Below are 22,156 nucleotides of genomic sequence, written 5' to 3' on the forward strand. Positions count from 1 at the left end.
CAACCTGAGAGTTTGCAATCTGCAGTGTGGACTCTTCAGTCCAGCCGACACAAGCTCCAATCCTGAATCCTGCAGGACATTGTTACTCAGGTCCAGCTCTCTCAAACTAGAGGACTGAGAGCTGAGAACTGAGGGCAGAACTTCACATCTTCTCTCTGACAATGTACAGCCACTCAACCTAAAAGTGATTCAATAAAAAGGCCATCCAGTAATTAATATATGAAGAAAATAACAACTTAGAGGTTCATCATTTTCAAATTGATGAGCACCAACCTGAGAGTTTTCAGTCTGCAGTGTGGACTCTCCAATCCAGAGGACAGATGCTTCACTCCTGAATCCTGCAGGTCATTGTTACTCAGGTCCAGCTCTCTCAGACTAGAGGAATGGGAGCTGAGAATTGAGGACAGAGCTTCACAGCTTCTCTCTGAAAGGTTACAGCCACTCAGTCTGAAAAGGAATCAGCAACACATAAGAACACAGCTACAAACAAACAAAAACACATTCTAATTAAAGAAAAACTTAATTTAATCTGGATAGTTATTTGCACGTACAGAGCTTTGTTGGAGGCTTTGACCACGGGCAGTAGCCTCAGAAGAGCCTCCTCTGAAGCAGAGTATTTCTTCAGGTCAAACACGTCCAGATCTTTTTCTGATGACAGTAAGATGAAGACCAGAGCTGACCACTGAGCAGGAGACAGTTTATTTGTGGAGAGACTTCCTGAACTCAGGAACTGTTGGATCTCCTTCACTAGAGAACCATCATTCAGTTAATTCAGACAGTGGAACAGATTGATGCTTCTCTCTGCAGACAGATTCTCACTGATCTTTGTTTTGATGTACTTGACTGTTTCCTTTTTGGTCTTTGAGCTACTTTCGGTCTGTGTCATCAGACCTCGTAAGAGAGTCTGATTGGTCTGCAGTGAAAGACCCAGGAGGAAGCGGAGGAACAAGTCCAGGTGTCCATTTGGACTCTCTGAGGCCTTGTCCACAGCACTCTGGTAGAAACGTGTTGATTTGTCTCTGAACACTTCAGACACCACGATGTTGTTTGTTCTTTTGCCACCAGGTTGACTCCAGAGTTGATGAATGTTAGATGGACATGAAGAGCAGCCAGGAACTCCTGAACACTCAGATGGACAAAGCAGAACACCTTGTCCTGGTACAGTCCACTCTCTTCTTTAAAGATCTGTGTGAACACTCCTGAGTACACTGAGGCTGATCTGATATCGATGCCACACTCCGTCAGGTCTGATTTATAGAAGATCAGGTTGCCTTTCTGCAGCTGCTCAAAAGCCAGTTTTCCTAGAGACTCAATCATCTTCCTGGTCTCTGGACTCCAGTGTGGATCTGTCTCAGCACCTCCATGATACTTAACGTTCTTCAGTCTGGACTGAACCACCAGGAAGTGGATATACATCTCAGTCAAGGTCTTGGGCAGCTCTCCTCCCTCTCTGGTCTTCGACACCTCCTCCAGAACTGTAGCAGTGATCCAGCAGAAGACTGGGATGTGGCACATGATGTGGAGGCTTTGTGATGTATTGATGTGGGAGATTATTCTGCTGGCCTGCTTCTTGTCTCTGTATCTCTTCCTGAAGTACTCCTCCTTCTGTGGGTCAGTGAACCCTCTGACCCCTGTCACCATGTCAACACACTCAGCAGGGATCTGATTGGCTGCTGCAGGTCGTGTGGTTATCCAGAGGTGAGCAGAGGGAAGCAGTTTACCTCTGATGAGGTTTATCAGCAGCACATCCACTGAGGTGGACTCTGTAACATCAGTCAGGACCTCAGTGTTGTGGAAGTCCAGAGGAAGTCGACACTCATCCAGACCGTCAAAGATGAACACAACCTGGAACTCTTCAAACCTGCAGATTCCTACTTCTTTGGTTTCACTAAAGAAGCAATCAACAAGTTTCACCAAGCTGTACTTTTTCTCTTTCTCTTTTAAAATAAATCAGACTCAGAACAGAGCAGACATCACGCACAGATTTCATATTTTCAAACTGCAACATCAAACGAAATTATATTTTATTTTATGAGAACATGAAGCTCGTTGTTGAAGATTGAGTCTGCAGGAATAAAAATGAGTCAAACGTTCATCAGCTCTTTGTTTTCCTAATCAAAAGACACTGATTCATTATTCAGATCAGTTTTCATACAGCTGTGATGCTCCACCAGATGTTTCTAGAATACTCAGGAAGGCCCCAACTAACAATTATTTTCATTTGATCCATAAGTCCTCAACTATTAAATTCATTTCCAATTTCATTTTCCTTGGACTTTTTGGGAAACTCTGATCCACATTTTAAAGATCAACCAACTCATCCATTCATCCAGAACATAATCCACACATTAATCAACTATGAAAATCATCATTAAGCAGTCCTAGTTCTTTTGTGTGCCTTCATTAGATTTAAGAGTTGTTAATATCAACAACACTTCTGTCTTTTTCAAAATAAAAGCCTTCAATCAGTTGACTTTTGTGAAACATCTACAGGACGTACACAACAACACAACCAGCTCGTGTGTTGATTTAACTTTGACCCGCGAGACTCTCCGCCAGTTTGAGGGGCACGTTCAAGAAATATCAGCTGTTTCTATTCTTGTTACCAAATGTGGAGGAAGAACTCAGATGTGTTACTGAAGTAAAAGTAACAATACTACAGTGTAGAAATACTCCTACATTTCCTACAAGTTTTAAATGTATTTTTTCAAACATATTTATTGGATTTTTTTCTTTTTTCCTGAACAGAACAATCACCCCCTCCCCCCCCCACACAGCAAAAGGAATATCAGTTGTGTTAAAAACTAAAACCGCAATCTTGTTTTTTGTAAAGTAACTTATCTTTTCCAGATACCAGTTTAAATACATTCTTTAAGAAGCAATACATCCATAAAATGCACGTTTCCACTTGCCAAAAAGTGATCGTAGCTCCTAGCTTGTGTTTGAACGGTTGTTTCTGAAGAGAAGATGAGAGAGAGCAAACAAGACACATGTTTATGTCTTAATCATCAAAATAATCTGCCTCAGGTTGAGCAGAATAACAGTGAAATAAAAAGTGACCAAACTAAAGATTAGTTTCTCAGATGTCCAGTAAGAGCGTGTGCTCCATGTAGGCTGGGTCCTCTGCAGCGCCCCGGGTTCGAGTCCAACCTGCGGCCCTTTGCTGCGTGTCATCCCCCATCTCTCTCTCTTCTGTGTACTCATCTGGGACGAGTGGTGTCCACAGTGGTGGTGAGAGAGAGCTTATGTACCCCTGATATTGAACTGCTGTGCGTCTCCCTTCAGCCTTCCTATCTGCCCAGAGAGTTTCCTCAGATATTTTTTACTGTTGTATACATTCACCCAAAGGCAAACTTTGACAGGACACTGGACGTTATTTTCAGTCTCTCCCACAAGCTTGATTTGCTGTGTCCTGATGCCCCTACGTTTATTTTAGGAGATTTTAATAATTGTCCAGTGAAAAAAAAGTGCTAATTCTGACATTAATGCACTTTTTGCACACTCATCTTGAGAAACCAAAGGTTGAGGCCAAGATTCTATTTGTGGACTTTTCATCTGCTTTTAACACCATGCAACCTAAGATTCTTGCAGACATTTGAGCCAGTGAATTCTATCTTGATACAGGTATTATTTATTGGATCATGGACTTTCTTACCAGTAGAGTCCAGCGGGTCAGAGTGGGCTCATCTCTGTCTGATTCGATGACAACATCTACAGGCTCTCCACAAGGATGTGTTTTATCTCCTTTACTATTTATTCTATACACAAATTCATGCACTAGCACTTTACAAAACAGGCACTTTATTAAATATGCTGATGACACAGCTCTAGTGAGTCTGCTTCAGGATGGGGAGGTAGATCATCTGCCAGTTTTAGACTCCTTTTTAGAATGGTGCAATAAGTCACACTTCATTTTAAATACTAATAAGACCAAAGAAATGTCCATAGATTTTACAAAGTCACAGCAATCCACCGACACTTTTATCAATGGTGGGGCCATTCAGGTTGTTACAAACTACAAATCCCTTGGCATTGTACTGGACAACAAGCTGAAATGGGACTCTTGGACTGATCTTTTGCAAACTAAGACACAGCAAAGAATGTACTTTTTAAAGAAACTGCTTGTTTTTAATGTCAATAACAAAATGCTCCAAATGTTTTATACTGCTTTTATTTAAAGTGTTCTAACTTGCTGTATTATCTGCTGGTTCGGAAATGGAATGAATGAAAATAGAGGAGCAACAAAAGCAATGAGCGCAGTTATTTCATACAATTCTAGTATTATTCATATTTTAAAGACATTCATATTAATTAGAACAGTTTCCACTTTTGCTAATTTTTTGCACAACTTCACCTTCTTCACATTGAAGCCTGCAATTCAGTGTAGTGACAGCTTTTCAGAAAATCTTTAAATATTCCACTTTTGTATCATACATGTTTGGTGTTATTTAACATGTTAAAGAAATGTAATGTATAACTATTCTTACTGCTTCACCTTCTTTCGCATTAAAGCCAGCAATCTAGTTAAACTTTAGCAATTTAGCTTTTCAGCATTAACAAGCATTTTCTGCAGGAAATACATTTTGTAGTTACTTTTCAGATTAGTTTTTACCCTTCCTTCATGTTTGTGATAAACTGAAGTATGATGTCATAAGAGTGTCATAAAAAAGAATAAACGTGTAAAATAAGAAGAAGCTAAATGTCGAAGTTCAATTCAATTCAGTTTATTTAAAAAGAGGACAGATCAAATTAATAAAACAAATGATTATACATGGGTTAAAAATCCCAGAATTAGCCAAAAGCTCACAAACTTCCCCCCGAATACAACCAGCTGTTCTCGTGTCTAATCCACTGAAGAAGCCTGTGGGATACCATATATATATATATATATATATATATATATATATATATATATATATATATATATATATATATATATATATACACACACACACCACATTGGCTGCTGCTGTTTATTGGAGCGATATTGCACCCATTTCCTAACGAACATTGTGCTCCTCCTAATGCATGTTTGTCTATGGAGGCAGAAGGTCTATCCACAATTAAAATCATAATTTCTCCCTGAATTTCCAACAGATTTTCAAGCGGTTTACTACAAATGCCAGACATGTATTTATAGTACAGGACACTTGATTAAATAAAAAATGCAGGTATTCTTACCAACCTTTTTCTAAATATTTTGAAGCTAGTGACAGTCTGCTGATTTAAGCCTTGATACAATTTAAACAGGTGAGTTATATAAACAGTTGTTATAAAGTGTGAAATTATCTTAATAGACCAAAACCGTTATTTTGTACCAGGCTGTAAACATGTTTATTTCTGATGTAAAGTTTGGATTTTTTCACATGGGGGTCTATGGGGAATGATGTGAGGAACTGTTCAGTGACACACATAACAAACATCGTTTTCAGCATCTTACTGAGATATTAATAATCACTTAAATAAAACATACATAACCTGACACAAGCTAGCATTAGCAATTCAGTATCAGGACAGTCACTTACTGTTAGCTTAAAAGAAGGATTAATGTTACCTTTTGTGATATTAAATTCAACACTTTAGTAATAGTATAATATTGTAAAACACATTTTTCATCTGTGAAATGTTATTCCATGTTGCTTAGTTTAGCATTTCTTTCACATGAACATCCAAAAGCAGTACAACAATCTTTTTCTGAGTCTTTAAGATCAGTTGTCTGTCCCAAGATGGCGGCGGCACAGACGCAGTTTAAACACATTAACTGTTCAAGTCATTTTTTAAGTAGCAACAGCAGACATGTTCTGATTAAAGCTTTTGTCGTCTTAAGTGACAATAAACTGAATATTTCAGCAATTTGACATCACCTTAGTAAACAGTGATGGGGATTTTTGTAAATTGTATTTACCAGGTGATTAATTAAGAACAACAAATACTTCTTCGTTGCAGCATTTATTATTTATTATTATTTTATTACAGGAAAATGAACTAATTTTGAGTGGAATAAATCCCTTCAAAGGGAGGGAGTGTAATGTGTAGTCGTAGCCAGGATAACATACATGCTGTTCAGAAGATAAAGTTACTGCTGGTCAGCCTTCAACGTGGAGAGAAGATCAGAAAATAACAACACAGCTATCAGGGCATGAGGAGGAGGCAGGAGGAAACAGCTTGGCTCTGAAACATGTTCACAACGAGGCAGTGTGAACGCGCTGGTGTCTTTTAAGGTCACTACTCTGAGAAAACGTTTCCCCACATTGTTCACACCAGTACGGCTTCTCTCCTGTGTGAACACGCTGGTGAGATTTAAGGCTATTACTATGAGAAAAAGTTTTAACACATTGATCACAGCTGTAAGGCTTCTCTCCTGTGTGAATACGCTGGTGAGATTTAAGGTTATTACTATGAGAAAAAGTTTTAACACATAGATCACAACTGTAAGGCTTCTCTCCAGTGTGAGCACGTCGGTGGCTTTTTAAATGATCACTCCTAGAAAACGTTTCCCCACATTGTTCACACCAGTACGGCTTCTCTCCAGTGTGAATGCGCTGGTGAGATTTAAGGCTACCACTCTGAGAAAATGTTGTACCACATAGATCACAGCTGTAAGGCTTTTCTCCAGTGTGAATGCGCTGGTGTTTTTTAAGGTCACTACTCTGAGTAAAATATTTACCACATAGATCACACCAGTACGGCTTCTCTCCAGTGTGAACACGCTGAGATTTAAGGTTACCACTCGTAGAAAATGTTGTACCACATTGGTGAATGCGTTGATGTCTTTTTAGGGTACTCTGTAGTGTGAAAGCTGCCCCACATTGATCACAGCTGTGTAGATTGTCTCCAGTGTGAACTCTCTGATGAATCTTTAAATATTCAGATGTTGTGAAGGATTTGTCACAGTGTTGACAGTGGTGACGTTTGGGTCCCGCTCCTCCTCTCTGTTTCTAAAGCAACAGACAAACAGAGAGAAAGAGAGTTAGTGCAGGCTCCAGACTGCGACCAAATCGTCGCATTTTGTAACCAAAATTTGAGAGTGTGCGACTGCATTTTACATCCAGTCGCACATGTGCGACCAGTAAATTTGCCCTCTTTTTTACACGTTAAACGTCGAAATTTCGGTACCCAAGAGCGCGTAAGCTCAAGTTTATCTGTCCTCTCTTGGACAGAGAGCAGAGCTCTGACACAAATATACACACTAGCACACACATGCAAAGCTGCGGATGGTGCAAACTATGTGGGCTCTGCAGTTTTGTTGAAGTCACAGTGAGTCACGGAAATGCCGATAAAGTGGTTTCAAGTGTGGTTACAATTTTTCAAAACTTCGATATGATATTAATGGAGAGCCGAAAGCGGTCGCGGTGCTGTTGCCGTTACACTTCCTAAGCAGGCACAACAGTGGTTTCTGTGCCCTGGTGACTGACTGACAGGCTGAGGTTGTAAGGCAAGGCAACTTTATTTCTACAGCACCTTTCAGCAACAAGGCAACTTTATTTCTACAGCAGCTTTCAGCAACAAGGCAACTCAAAGTGCGTTACATGAAACATTAAAGCGCAATTAAAAACAGTCATGAAAATAAAACAGGCTAAAAAAGAATATACAAATACAAGAATAAAAGTTACAGTGAGTAAGAAATGAAGAATTATTAAATTTAATAGGTTGTAGGGATGGATTTGGGAGGAGAGAGGGAGGGGTTTTATTTTTATTTTTGTTTAATTTCTTTAGAGTGTTATTACTAACAAAATAACATAATGTTCTAAGTACATAGGATAAATAGGTTTGATGATAATTTTTACAACTGAATTAATTGTTTTGTAATTATAGAGGGAAAGTACCACAAAAAAGGTACCGTTGAGTAACGGAATCGAATTTCAGGTATCGGTACCAATATTGGTTCAATTGTAGCCTAAATAACGCATGTTTAATTTTAAGATGAATTCATTGTAATTGTAGACTAGAGCTGCTATATATATATATATATATATATATATATATATATATATATATATATATATATATATTTTGTTTTTCATGACAGCGATGCTGCTGTCGGTTAACCTTCTGTGTTGCATCTTCAAAAGTGACACTGAATTTGAAACAGCACATTGTAATTTCTGCATCTATTATCAAAGTATTTATTAGTAAGACAGTGGAAATTAGTAGAAATGTGAATATTTGGTTAGCATGTTGATTTACGGTGTCTGCCCCTACATTTTCGGGTTGCGCCCCTAAAATTTTCAGTTGGGGGCCACTGTGCTCCTAGTGAAAAAAGGTAGTCTGGAGCCCTGAGACCTTTTCAGAAGGTTGTTCACTCAACCTCCTTAAAGTGCCCATATTATGAAAAAAATCACTTTTTCTGGGATTTGGGGTGTTATGTTGTGTCTCTGGTGCTTCCACACACATACAAACTTTGAAAAAAATCCACCCATGCTGTTTAGAGTGAGATACGGTTTCTGAATGTGTCCTGCCTTCAGTCTCTGGGTGAGCTGTTCAAAATCAGCACGGCTTGTGACGTCACAAGCCGAAACGAGCAGGCTAACCGCAACCATTAGCTCGTAGCGTTAGCATGCTAACGCTAGCATGCTAACGCTAGCATGCTACCTCGTTCTCAATAGCAAAGCACTGCTACAACACACACAAGTTCACCATAATCTACAAAAGAACTACTTACATGTGCGCCCTCATTTAGAAGTCTCCCAGCTAATCCTGCCTTGTAACTGAGCAAAGTTATAGAAACAGCCTTTCTTTTACTGTCTATGGAGCTAGCTAGCTGACATGATCTACATCTGAGCTACTGGGCATGTGCAGTGCAATCAAAGATAGTACAGAAGAAGAAGAAGAAAAGAGGTCTCACTCTGTAGCTAAAACAGAGACCAGCTGAAAAGAGGATCTGCAGCAGTGAGAGAGAGCACTGCAGTACAACAAAAATATGGTGTTTTTTGAAAATTAAACCATGTAAACCTATTCTGGTACAACCTTAAAATACAATTATGAACCTGAAAATGAGCATAATATGGCTGCTTTAAACCCTGGACTTGCTCTCACTCACAATTTTCACTCTTCATACAATAATTTATGACAAAATGAAGGAAAATATGTGCTGGTTACAGACATGTTATTATGGAAGCAAATGTACTTTTCATAACTTTTATAAGTTCAGAAATATTCAACATTTTTCAGGCAAGTTTCCCCATTCAAATGATTGGTAATTTAAAAACTAAAACATTTGGTCACTCTCTTCAGTTTTACTTTGTTAGAAATTCCATGGTAACTTTAAAATAACACAAACCTTTCATACATTCTGGGTATTTTTCATCCTTTAAATCAAATTCAAACCTTTTGAAATACATACATTAATTTGATGTCAAAATAAAGGTAAAGTTCTTCTGGTTGCAGACATGTTACTATGGAAGCCATCGGGCTCTTCTCAGTGTTTCCCACAGGTTGAGAATTTACTGGTGGTGGTGTGTGACGCTGGATGTGACGAGTGTGTGCGTGATGGCTAGGTTTAATAATAATGGGTTCAGTTATAAACTAGTCAAATGAAGGTGAAAACAATGACTACAGAACATTATCAGATCATTTAGAAAGAAAAAAATATTTACATATTAAACAAATTAGAATAAAAGATGACACATACAGATTAAATATTGCGACACTATGCAGCATCTGACACAATTTCAGGGTAGTTATTAGGGCTGCACGATATGAGGAAAATATGCGGTATGCTGTAACGTTGTTGAATGTTGCGATAATGATATAACTTGTGATAAATTAACAGATATTAAAATGTAACCTACTCAGTTCTGCTGCTTTCAGTATTTTGCTAAAAAACAACAAATTGCTCGTTAAATTTTAAATAAGTGTGGACGTGAGGTGTAAACATAGCAAAAGATTTTCATTTTAAAAATGTTAAATAGTGTTAGGTAACCACCCAGGCTTAAAGAAATGGATTGTTGACAAGTAACCAAATGGCTCAGAATTACATGAAATCAATGTGTTGTTAAAGTGGAATTGCACAACAGTAGAATTTATAAATCCAGGATAACCGATTAAGCGAGGCTTGACCTAGTCTGATCAGAGCATCTTGGTGTTCTGTGTTTCACGACGGAAAAGCCAGGCTGAGGAGGAGAGACTAGGTCGAGTCAGGATGAGGAGGAGAGACTAGGTCGAGTCAGGATGAGGAGGAGCGACTAGGTCGAGTCAGGATGAGGAGGAGAGACTAGGTCGAGTCAGGATGAGGAGGAGAGACTAGGTCGAGTCAGGCTGAGGAGGAGCGACTAGGTCGAGTCAGGATGAGGAGGAGAGACTAGGTCGAGTCAGGATGAGGAGGAGCGACTAGGTCGAGTCAGGATGAGGAGGAGAGACTAGGTCGAGTCAGGATGAGGAGAGACTAGGTCGAGTCAGGATGAGGAGGAGAGACTAGGTCGAGTCAGGATGAGGAGGAGAGACTAGGTCGAGTCAGGATGAGGAGAGACTAGGTCGAGTCAGGATGAGGAGGAGAGACTAGGTCGAGTCAGGCTGAAGTAATTCAGATAGATGTGCGTTCACATCTTTCCTTACCAGACCGCAATGTCGGTAAAAGATTGACTGATGCTAAAATGGAGAATAATCATTGTTCATACTTTACACAGAGTGAGCAGCAGCTTCTTGTGGAAGTATGATAACGATAAACACATTATTTGTAAAAAAAGAAACACGGCCGCTGTAATGAAACAGCGAGAGAAAGCGTGGCAGACGATCACGGACCGACTGAATGTGTAAGCAGCCTAAAAATATACATTAACTGACCACTGCTCTGAACTGAAACCATCAGAATCATACCATTCAAGGATTAGGTTACTAATCATTTGCACAAATTAACAGTTGGAGCTAGGGCTGCACAATATATCCTAAATGTTGCGTTAACTTGAAACGGGTAAACCTCGTGGTGCATTCAAAGTTATTTTAAAATACCCTTTTCTCATCTGTTTCTGTCATTTAACAGCAATTTACTGGTGAATTAAGTTATTATTGTTATGTTATTATTACATTTTTAATAAATCATTTAAATTACTCCCTTTTTTGCACTGTATTAATATTCATTAATATTGAGATTAGATTTCTGGGACTCTTCAGTCTGGAGTAACCTCTTTCCTTCACTCACCTCCTCCTTCTTCCTCTTGCTCCCTCGCTCCTCTGAGTCTCCTGAGGCCTCACTGACAACTTTCCTCTTGCCCTCCTTCTTCTTCTCCTCCTTCTCCTTGTGTTTCTTCATGTACTCGGTGATAAGGTCGAGGTCCAGGTTGTCTTGCGGCTCCCATGTGTTATCCTCACTGGAAAGGTGAGTGCAGACAGAAGAAAATCTCCTCAGACTTTGTTTTTAGGAAATACATTCTCACTCTAATTGCTAATTCGTATTATTCCTTTTTTCTATTGTCATTTTGTAAGGTTATTTGATGGTCTGCAACTTAGTGTCAAAATACCAAACCTTCAACTTTGAGGGCATGATACAATGCCGAAATTTATGCTGTAGATTATCTGCAATTTCTAAATGTACACTATATATATATATTAGGGCTGTCAATCGATTAAAAAAATTAATCTAATTAATTACAGACTCTGTGATTAATGAATCGAAATTAATCGCATACATAATTAACGGTGCCTGAACTGATACTTTTTAATAAAGTAAAAAAAGAAAAGAAAACAAAGGGTACTAAACAACAGTTGGTGACATTAAAGAACGGTTTGTTTATTGCTAAGGCCATATGGTCAAAATTAAATGATTTAATAATAATGTATAACAATAACAAGAACTTATTTCACTAGTAAATTGCTGTTGAACAACAAAAACAACCACCAAGGACATTTACAATAACTTCAAATGCACCACGAAGCTGTAGTTTACCAGTTTCATTGAACGCACCGTCTGTGTTGTTTTTCCGACGGCAGCAGCTGCAGATTGTTACATACCGGTGTTGAATCCTCTACAGTAAAACACAGTCAGACTTTACACCGTTCAGTGTTAGCTGTCAGCATTGTAACCGTGTTTAATCCAGCTACTAGCTAGCGGTAGGCTAACGTTAGCTGCTGTCGAGTATAGTGTTAACTAGCTAGCGGTAGACTAACATTAGCTGCTGTCGAGTATAGTGTTAACTAGCTAGCGGTAGGCTAACATTAGCTGCTGTCGAGTATAGTGTTAACTAGTGTCACATGCAACGGTGTTTGTATTGCCTGTATCGTCTTCAGAGTGCAGACATATCAGTGGCACCGGATTTCGGTAGCCAGGGTTGGCAGGAAGAAGATTTTTACAAGTAAATGTTCCAGTTAATGATCCAGGCAGCACATTCTCGTCTCCCTCCTTCATTTTACAGTCCAATGGAGGCTAGAACGGCTCCGGGTCAAACGTCAATATGGAATGGATTAATCTGCGTTATTTTTTTTAACGCGTTATTTTTTCTCAGATTAATTAATCGAAATTAACGCGTTATTTTGACAGCCCTAATTATATATATATATATATATATATATATATATATATATATATTATAGACTCATACTTACTCTGAGAACCCCTTCCATTTCAGCAGAAACTCTACTCTTCCCTTCACCACTCTGCGGTCCAAAACCTTCTCCACCACATACTCCTCCTCCTCCTTCTCCTCTTCCTCCTTCACTGCTGCAGCTGCAGAAGGTGCTATAGGCTCCTCCTCCTCTTCCTCCTTCACTGCTGCAGCTGCAGGAGGTGCTGCAGGTTGCTCCTCCTCTTCCTCCTTCACTGCTGCAGCTGCAGGAGGTGCTGCAGGCTGCTCCTCCTCCTCGGCCTTCTTGCCCTTCTTTCCTGCTCCAGTCGCCAGCTTGACGTCTGCTGAGGGCTCCTTTGGTAGACCCAAGGGGGAAACATGCAGAGATAATGATACAAGGGTTAGAAGAACTAATGGGAGGTGGGAGTGAATTATAGTTTACCATGTTTTACTATATTCAAATGTTCTGTTTGAATGGAGAAAATGCAAGGGCTGATGAGGTGACCAATCCATAGGACTTCAGAGTGTGAAGTATCTCCTGCATTAAAACTGAAATAACTACTAAAATGTAAGCCACAAAAGTCATTAACTGGAGCTACAAGCTACATGCACAGTAGCCTCAATCAACGACAGTTCATTTACCAGAAAATCGCCAGAATGATGTTCCTCGCCTTGCAAAAAATGTCCTCATTTCGGGAAACAATAACAAACTTTGAGTTAGCGAGCTACACGCTGAAAATGGCAAGTTTTGAAAAACGTTTTGATCATGCAACAAGGCAGGCCTGGTTGGTTCTTTCTGGTAATAATTGTAAAGATTTACAAAGAATATGTTTAATGTTATGCCATCTTATATCTAACTGGGATGTTTTGGGACTGATTGTGGCAAGATTGCTGCGGGTGAAGTAATGTTACACAGGGTGATACACTGGTGAGAGCACATTACATTTAGCCATGTATCAGCTAATTTAAATAGCTAATTTTACCGTATTGTGTGAACAGTTAACTTCATTTTATATTACATGTGGCTAGGGTTGGGTACTGTTCACATTTTTACCGGTGCCGGTACCGAAACCTGAAATTTGGTTCTGGTACCCAACGGTACCTTTTTTCGGTACTTTCCCTTTGTAATAACAAAAAAATGTATTTGAGTTGTAAAAATAATTTCAAACCTATTTATCCTAGAGTAACCGTTCCGTCCGCACCTCTGTGTGTGTGTGTGTGTGTCTGTGTGTGTGTGTATGTATGTGTGTGTATGTATATGTATGTGTGTGTGTGTGTGTGTGTGTGTGTGTGTGTGTGTGTGTTAGGTCTTCGACTCCAAACTTTGCTATTCGAATATAATTCGAATATTTAAAAAAATATTGATATTCGAACGAATATTAGGCAGCCCTTAATATTCGAACCTGTTATGGGCATTGTTTTTTGTAAATGTGTTTGCTTGTAAACGTTTTCAATTCAGATTCCGAGGCTTTTTCACGCATTTCAAAATGTAAATCTCGCTCGGCCGTAGCGTGGTAGCGTTGCATTTCCCCTGACTCATTTCCTGGTTCTCCTTCTCCATAAACAACGTAAAATCAAGGAGAGGGTTAACTTCTCCTGCTCCAGTTGTCTCACGGTGGTCAGAAAGAACAGGGGAGACACTTTGACTCTAACTATGACTCTAGAGTTGCTACTCGCTCTGAACCGGTAATCACCGTCACTCTCTCACTCTCCAACACACTCCCCACACACGGCTCGACGCACACACCAGCGCAAAAGTATAAACATCAGACCACTTACGTAGGCTACGGTGAAATATCCAAACTTCCTATTGAAAGCATACTGTTTGTGTTTAATCCAGGGTCTGACTTTTAATAAAAAAAATAGTGGTGGCAGTGTGTTTTTCTTCTAAAAAAACATCATAGCCTGGCTATTGACTGATACACTGCCCTCTGGTGGACAGAACATTAACCAATATAAGTCTTACTGAAGGCATTTAATGGTCAAAATATTATTAAGAAATATTTGAATATATTAGAATATTAATATTAATAAACAAACAAACTTTGAATATGATTTTTGGGCAAAAGTCAAAGCCCTAGTGTGTATGTGTGTATCTGTGTGTGTGTGTGTGTGTGTCTGCTCTCTGTCAACATGCAGATGGCGTTTCTTCTATCAAGGTGAAAATGTTCCACCTAAACAACTTCCTTCCTGAGACTATTTAGCAGAGCCAAAGTCGTCGTGTCGGAGCTTGTTTGGACAAAATATCGGCTTAACCCTTAGCACAGTGTTTCCATTTCAGCTCAATGAGACTTTACTGTGTTTTGCTGTAATTTACGGCTACTCTGCTTTCTCTCCTCTCTGTTGATCTATTCCACAAAGCTCTATTGTCAATAAAGTAAAAAAGAAAAGAAAAAAAGTTTGTCTAATCCACTATCTAGGTTTGTAAAATACCTCTGTTACTTTAGAGTGGTTGTTGTGTCCTGGGGGCTATTTCACATAACCAGGATAAGGGATTAAACCGGGATATTCCTGTTATCCTGGATGTATTTTAGCCTTAACTCGGTTTCACAAAAGCAGAGGCAGATAAGTTATAAGTTATTATATAGTTAAGTTCATATTGTTGTTAGAAGTTTGATGAATATATTACTGCAGTTGTTGAGATAATTAGAAAAGGCTGATAAAGCTGCCAAATGTGTTTTAAATGAAGTCAGTTACTAAGGGCAATATATAAAGTGCTGTACATGTGTGTTTCTATAGTGGACCAACTAGGGTTGGGCAGTATCCAAATTTTGATAGCGTCAAACCTCCTCCCTATTTTACCGTGGTATATGGTATTACCGTGACTTATTAAAAATTATGACGTAAGGCTCAGACGGCGTCACCAAACTGTTGGCTTGTGCACCGTTCAGAAACTGAATAGGCTACCAAACACTAATACTGAAACAATAATAACATAACAACAACTTACAAAAAACTATTTTCTCCTCCACACGTCACGTGATGACAACCACACATAATTACATGAATTATATTTTGTGGAGTGCAAGCGGGGCAGACGTGTGCTGGGGGGGCAGCAGCGCGTGGACAAACTGTTGCCGGTTGGCGAGGAAAATCCTGTCTGCCTCCAGAGCCAGCGCCCGTCCAGTGCGGTAAGCACGGGTGCTGGAAGCTCTCCATGAACTCGGACGGCTTGCTGTCGCCAAGGCCGTTCAGGGACAGCAGGCGGTCTGCTTTCTCCAGCTCCGACAGTTCAAAGAGTTCCAACAGGTATGTTTTGAGTGCGTCGTACTTGCCGTTAGCCGGAGGAGCCTCTAACAGCGCCATAGCCCTGGCTGTTGTTGAGGCAGGTAAGGCCGATACCACGTGGAAATACTTTGTAACGTCCTGTGTTATTCCTCTCAGCTGGAACTGGGCCTCGATGTGCTAAAACCACGGCCGTGGGTTGTGCTGCCAAAAGTCCGGTAACTTGATGGTGGCCGCGTAGATAGCACCAACATTAGCTGTGCTGCTAGCAGCGGCCGGCGCCGCCGAAGCAACAGCATTTTCACCACCGTCGTTGTTTGACATAATTCAGCCCCAGAACTCGTATATCATAACACCTCTCCCTTAACACTAGAACGACCATGACGGTCATTTTGACCGTTTTGAAATTTATATGTGTAATATCTTTGCTGAATAACAAAATACAATCCTGCTGCTGCCTGACATTTCCTAAAAGAGTCTGTATTTTAATTTTAAATTGTTTTTCTATACATTACACAAAAGGCAAAGAAAATACAATCACTTTTACCTATTTCGGCCATACACGGTCATATTGACCGCTCGGATTTCCGCGGTATTGTTTTGAATTTTTCGCGCGGTTCAAGATGCATCTTGGTTGCTTAGTAACTACCATAGTCTCTGTCAGAGAAACGTAACTAGCGGTCTCAAGTAACAAGTGTGGGCATCACCGATGGGCCGAAGGCAAAGCCAGAGTCGGTAACGTAGGCTACTACGGCGTGGATGGACTCTGTTCTGAATCAGAAGAAAAGCACCGGGCGCTCGCTCTGTGAGAGGCGTGCTACACGTAGATGGCCGGTGGCTGTTTACATAACTTTATACATCCTCAAACTGGCTGGAATCATTGCAAACATCCTCTCCAAGGAGTGCACCAGCAGTAAAATTGTCCGGAGGAAGTTCATGCAGCAACTGGCAGAGAGCTGAGAGCGGAGTTTATGGAGGAAAAAAGGGAAGCGGAGCACGGTCCGAACAGCACTGACACCACAGCAGACACCAAAACGGAGACAGTGCCAGGTTAGGTTAGGTTATAAATGTTCAAATAACATACTTTTAATTGTTATTTAGCTGTTATGAGTTAAGTTGAATGAATTTCCACACCATATTTTTCGGGATAAGAATGTATGAAATAAATACGGTTTACTATGCCATGATATGAATTATTGAAACACGTATTACTACTCAAATGTATAATTAAACTCGTTAAAATGTACATTTCGGTGTTATTACGTTTTTCTAAAGATATGCTAACACAATACATAATACAATATCGCAATTAGGTATGTATCATGAGAGATTATAGAGTTTGGAATCTGGCGGTCAAAATGTTAAAGCTACAGTACCTTGGTGAATGTCTCTTTCAGTCTTATTTGTGGGTCACCACAATTTAATATTTAATCCTTGTCTCCTATATAAGTGCATTGTATTTTCTTTAATGACGGTATTGAAACTGATACCGTTGCTATTTTTAGACCCCGTGGTAGACGGTATTACCGCCCAACCCTAGGACAAACCTTAAATTATTTTAGTTGATTAATTTTTTTGTATTCTTTAATGACTATAATTTGGGAGGATTGTACATTTTTAAGAACATCCTAATTGTACAATCCTCCCAAATTATAGTCTTAGTTCATTGATCCAATAACTATATAGTGTAGACTACTGTACCTTCATGTAACAACAGGGAGAGGACACCTCAATGGTTTTTGACCTTAAATTTAGCTGGGGGGGAATAACTGATGAATATACTCTGTTACATTCATGTTTACAGTGTGCATTATATTTATCACTTCATTCTCTTTATAGTTTCTAGATTTTAGAGTCCAATGTCTTCAGTGTCTTTCTGTTCTATGTCCATATATATGAGGGAGAAAATCATATAATATGTAGAGAAGGAAACTCAGCCTCTGTAAAAACAAAAAAAACACATGAGAACAAGTGTGGCAGATAATAGGGGACCAACTAAAAATGAACAGTTGTACACTTTGCATTAAAAGTGAGCAGTGGAAGTTAATATGACTTAGGACATTTATATTTTAGCCCATGAGAGAGAGAGGGAGGAACAGAGTGAAAGAGATATTTATGCATCATATTCTAGTGTTGTAGAAAATGGATCTTCATGGTAAATTTCCTGAGTAACATTATCTTCTGCTCACTTTTAAGGCAAAGAGTGCAACTGTTAATTTGTTCATCATACTTCCACAAGAAGCTGCTGCTCACTCTGTATAAATTATGAACAATGATTATTCTCCATTTTAGCATCAGTAAATCTGTTATCAACCTCACGGTCTGTTGAGGAAAGCCGTGAACGCACATCTATCCGAAATACTTCATCCTGACTCGACCTAGTCTCTCCTCCTCAGCCTGACTCGACCTAGTCTCTCCTCCTCATCCTGACTCCACCTAGTCTCTCCTCCTCATCCTGACTAGACCTAGTCTCTCCTCCTCAGCCTGACTCGACCTAGTCTCTCCTCCTCATCCTGACTCGACCTAGTCTCTCCTCCTCAGCCTGACTTGGCCTTCGTGAAACGCACCAAGCCAGGCTGCACAGATGAGACTAGGTCAAGCCTGGCTTTATCAGTTATCCTGGATTTATAAATTCTACTTTTGTGCGATACCCCCCTGAACACTGACCTGAACATGGCTGGTATCAGAGTCCCAGTCTGCTGCTTGTCTTCTGGGGACCTTGTTGCTCCGCTGCTCCAGGTTCTGGTTGTCCTCCTCCATTCCTCTCTTGTCCTGAAATCCAGCAGATGTCCACTGGGGCTGCTGGACTCACTCTGGATTCTGTTCAGTACAAATCAAAGCAGCAGAGATATTCAGGAGCTGCTGTCTCCTCTCGTTTTCCTCACATCCACACACAACTAAAACAACAGTCGGAAAACTCAAAGCAGAGGCTGGAAAACTGTTCCATTTCCTTCCTCGCTACACAATCAACTCAGAGTAGTTTGGAGAAAACAGCATTATATTAAACTGGGAAAAAATCGAAACAACTGTACAATAAAAGGTAAACATTTTTTTATTTTTATTAAATTCACTCAGAGCATTTACTAGCCTGCAGTTTCCACCTTTCACACAGTTTACAGACTTAAATATCTGTTATAATGGATGATAACTTTCAGATCCATATGTAATGCGTATGCAGGTTAGTTCCAGTGGTGTAGTCTACGTGATACGCAGGAATACGCAGTATACCCACTAAGAAAGCTCCAGGATTTCCATATTCCCACTTAAAAATGCCCAATGATACTCAACATACTTTCCATTATATTTTTGATATATTTTGAATTGTCATCTGTTATTTTCTTCTTCACATAGGCAAACCGAATAAAGGTATTTCCACCATAAATTGGTACATTAAACCGTATCCAAATGCAACAAAAATGCAGTTGCTGACGGCCAAAACTTCCCTGGGGGAGGACACCCAGACCCCCCACTATGATATGCCCCCCCCCCCTTCCCCAAAGGCAGATTCTGGCCAATATATACAGTACAGTATACCCACTACAATACATTAGACTACACCACTGGTTAGTTCCCCCAACAAATATGAATGCCTGAAACTCGTTTCTCAGCAGGCAAATTATTCAATTCATAGCTTTAAAAAACATTTGTCTATTCTAGCGAGTCAGCTTCCAGTAATATTACAGTTAGCTCCAAACAGTGGCCTAGGTTTTAACAGACACTCTGCTCCAACTCCTCTTTAACACAACTAAAGACATTTAATGATACAGCCAACACTGTAGAGGAGACACTAACGGAGCACACTGTTGCTCAGCAACGGACGTTCTGTTTACCTGAATCTTAACAACAGCAGAATGGGAAGCTAACGCATGCGCAGCTCTGTCTTCTATTCGCTTTGATAGCCGTGTAAAAGAACAGTTATTAAAGTGTTTACCTGAGTGTGTGTGTGTGCGGGTTTACCTGGAGCTCTGTCTTCTTCAAACCGTTCTTATACTGTCGATGTTTAAAACTCACAGCTCGAGAGCACAGTGAAGCAAGGAGACTTCCGGTTTCTTCTTCTTCTTCTTTTGTTTTTTGGCAGATTACTACTTTTGTATTATACCGCCACCAAGTGTACAGGAGAGTGTAGTACCATACACTTCATAGAGTCTAGGCTGGAATTAATTCAAAACAAACAAACAAACAAAACAAATAAATAAATAAAAAATAAAAACTTATATTCTTTTCATTAAACCAGTATTATGAAGAAAAATAAATCTCCCTTGTCATACCCTGTTCTTCAAGTATATCATGTATTGCGTTCTTTCCTACTATTTCCTGCCAGTTTATTCTACTATCATTATATTTCTCGCATACAAAAAGTACATGTTCTACATCTTCTTTGTCTTGGCATTCTATGTATAATCCATTACCATTTCCTACTATAAGTAAGGTGGCATTCAATCCTGTGTGACCTAATCTAAGTCTGGTATAGAGACCACTTCTTCCCTTTTGTGTAAACTCAGCGAAGTAACCCTTTTCCCGGCCACAGTCTTCTGTAATTTATGGTAGTGTCTAGCATTAAACTCTGCCTCCCATTCAGTTTGCCATCTTTGCATACTTTCAGACTTAATTATGGATTTGGCTTCCTCCTTCCCCAGTGGAACATTAATTCCTATACATTTGTTTTTCAGCATCTTTTTCGCAATTTTATCAGCCTCTTTGTTTCCTGAAAGACCTATATGAGCTGGAACGCGACAACACTGAATATTCCAAGGATCCTGAACTGCAATAGTAAATGTTTAATTTCAATAATCAAATCTTCCCTTGATGAGTGACTTGTATCTAGGCTATGAATATCTGCCATGGAACTCACTGGTTTAACCTCTTCAATCCACCTAAGAGCTGCTATTATCCCAGTCATCTCTATAGAGTATACAGATAGAAAATTATTTAACCTATAGCCATCTCTTTTATTAAATTCCGGAATAAATATCCCGATCCCACAATGCCCATTTTGTGGATCTTTTGATCCATCTGTATAAATGTTAACATACCCATACAATGACGATTTAATATATCCCTGGCAATATGCGGCAACACTTTGATCATTTGGATACTCTCTCTTTCCTTCCAAAAGTTCACTGTTAAACTCTGGTGATGGACGAATCCATGGGGGAATAGCACCTAGAACCAGAGAAGGACTAAATTTCAGATCTTTAATTCCATATTGTTCTGCTATACTGTTGATGTTCCACCCAAACCCTTTTTGTTTGATATTCCCAGCAAACATTAAGAAGTGAACTTGCTGGATTATTAATACTTCCCAACAACCTAACCTAGTATGTCAGAGACAATTTAACATACCTCAAACTGAGTGGAGATTCCTCTGATTCTACTAATAAAGCACATGTAGGGGTCGTTTTTATAGCTCCTAAAGCAATTCTTATAGCTTTGAATTGAATCCTCTCAGTTTTTTTTAAAGACGTTTTGCATGCTGAACTATAACCTACACATCCATAGTCTATGGTAGATCTTATTAAAGCATATATATATATATATATATATATATATATATACACACACACACATCAAGGACTGCTTATCTGCTCCCCAACACTGTCCAGTGATCATCCTCATTAGATTTAGAACCTTTTTACATTTTGTTTCAATATGCTCTATATGATGTTTCCATGTAAGTCGTTCATCCAACCACATCCCCAAATATTTAAATTTCTTCTCTCTTCAATTGATTGATTGTACAACATAACTGTAAAACTATCTGAGACCTTCTCTCTGGTAAAGAACATAACCTTTGTTTTAGGTATGGAAAACTTAAATCCCCAATCAATACCCCATTGTTCTATTACTTGTATATCCCTTTGAACAGCTCTGGTTATGTATGATATGTTGCATCCCCGTTTCCATATTACAGCATCATCTGCATACAACAACCCTTCATTCCTTTCCCCTAAATTTTCAAATATGTCATTTACCATAATATTGAATAATAAAACACTCATCCAAATGGTTACCTCTATGAATCTCTGCAAATTTGTCTCCAAGTAAATTAGCTTTATCCACATCTGATATTGCTTCATTTTGTCCTTCAATTAGGACAGGAATGTGTGGGGGCTTATATTTACCTATCATCTTTTTAACCATCATCCACATCTTATTCAGCGTAGTTTCTCTTCCAATTGTTGAACAAAATTGTCTCCAAGATTCTTTTTTAGCTTCTTTGATAACTTTCCTAGCCAACGCTTTTTTCCTTTGATAGTCCATAAGAGTATCCATTGTAAGCGTTTTGTGCAACAATTTAAAAGCTCTATTTCTCTCCTTAACAACTTCTGTACATTTATCATTCCACCGTGGGACAGTAGTTTTATTCTCCCTTTGGCTCATATTGTTAGGAATACTCTGGTTTGCTGCTGCAATGATAACCATACTCAACCTAC

General features: G+C 39.3%; 1 long non-coding RNA gene and 1 pseudogene across 1 annotated transcript; both read right to left on the reverse strand.

Annotated features, from left to right (window-relative positions):
• Positions 1-22,156, reverse strand: part of LOC116057182 — a 128,268-nt pseudogene that overhangs the window by 661 nt on the left and 105,451 nt on the right.
• On the reverse strand, positions 4,952-9,800 carry LOC118495006. Its single transcript, XR_004897301.1, has 3 exons — positions 9,788-9,800; positions 4,994-5,811; positions 4,952-4,963 (listed from the first exon to the last, which is right to left on the reverse strand). It is a non-coding gene; the product is annotated as an uncharacterized LOC118495006 (long non-coding RNA).

Source organism: Sander lucioperca, chromosome 5, assembly GCF_008315115.2.
Source record: "Sander lucioperca isolate FBNREF2018 chromosome 5, SLUC_FBN_1.2, whole genome shotgun sequence".
In the NCBI taxonomy this organism is placed as follows: domain Eukaryota; kingdom Metazoa; phylum Chordata; class Actinopteri; order Perciformes; family Percidae; genus Sander; species Sander lucioperca.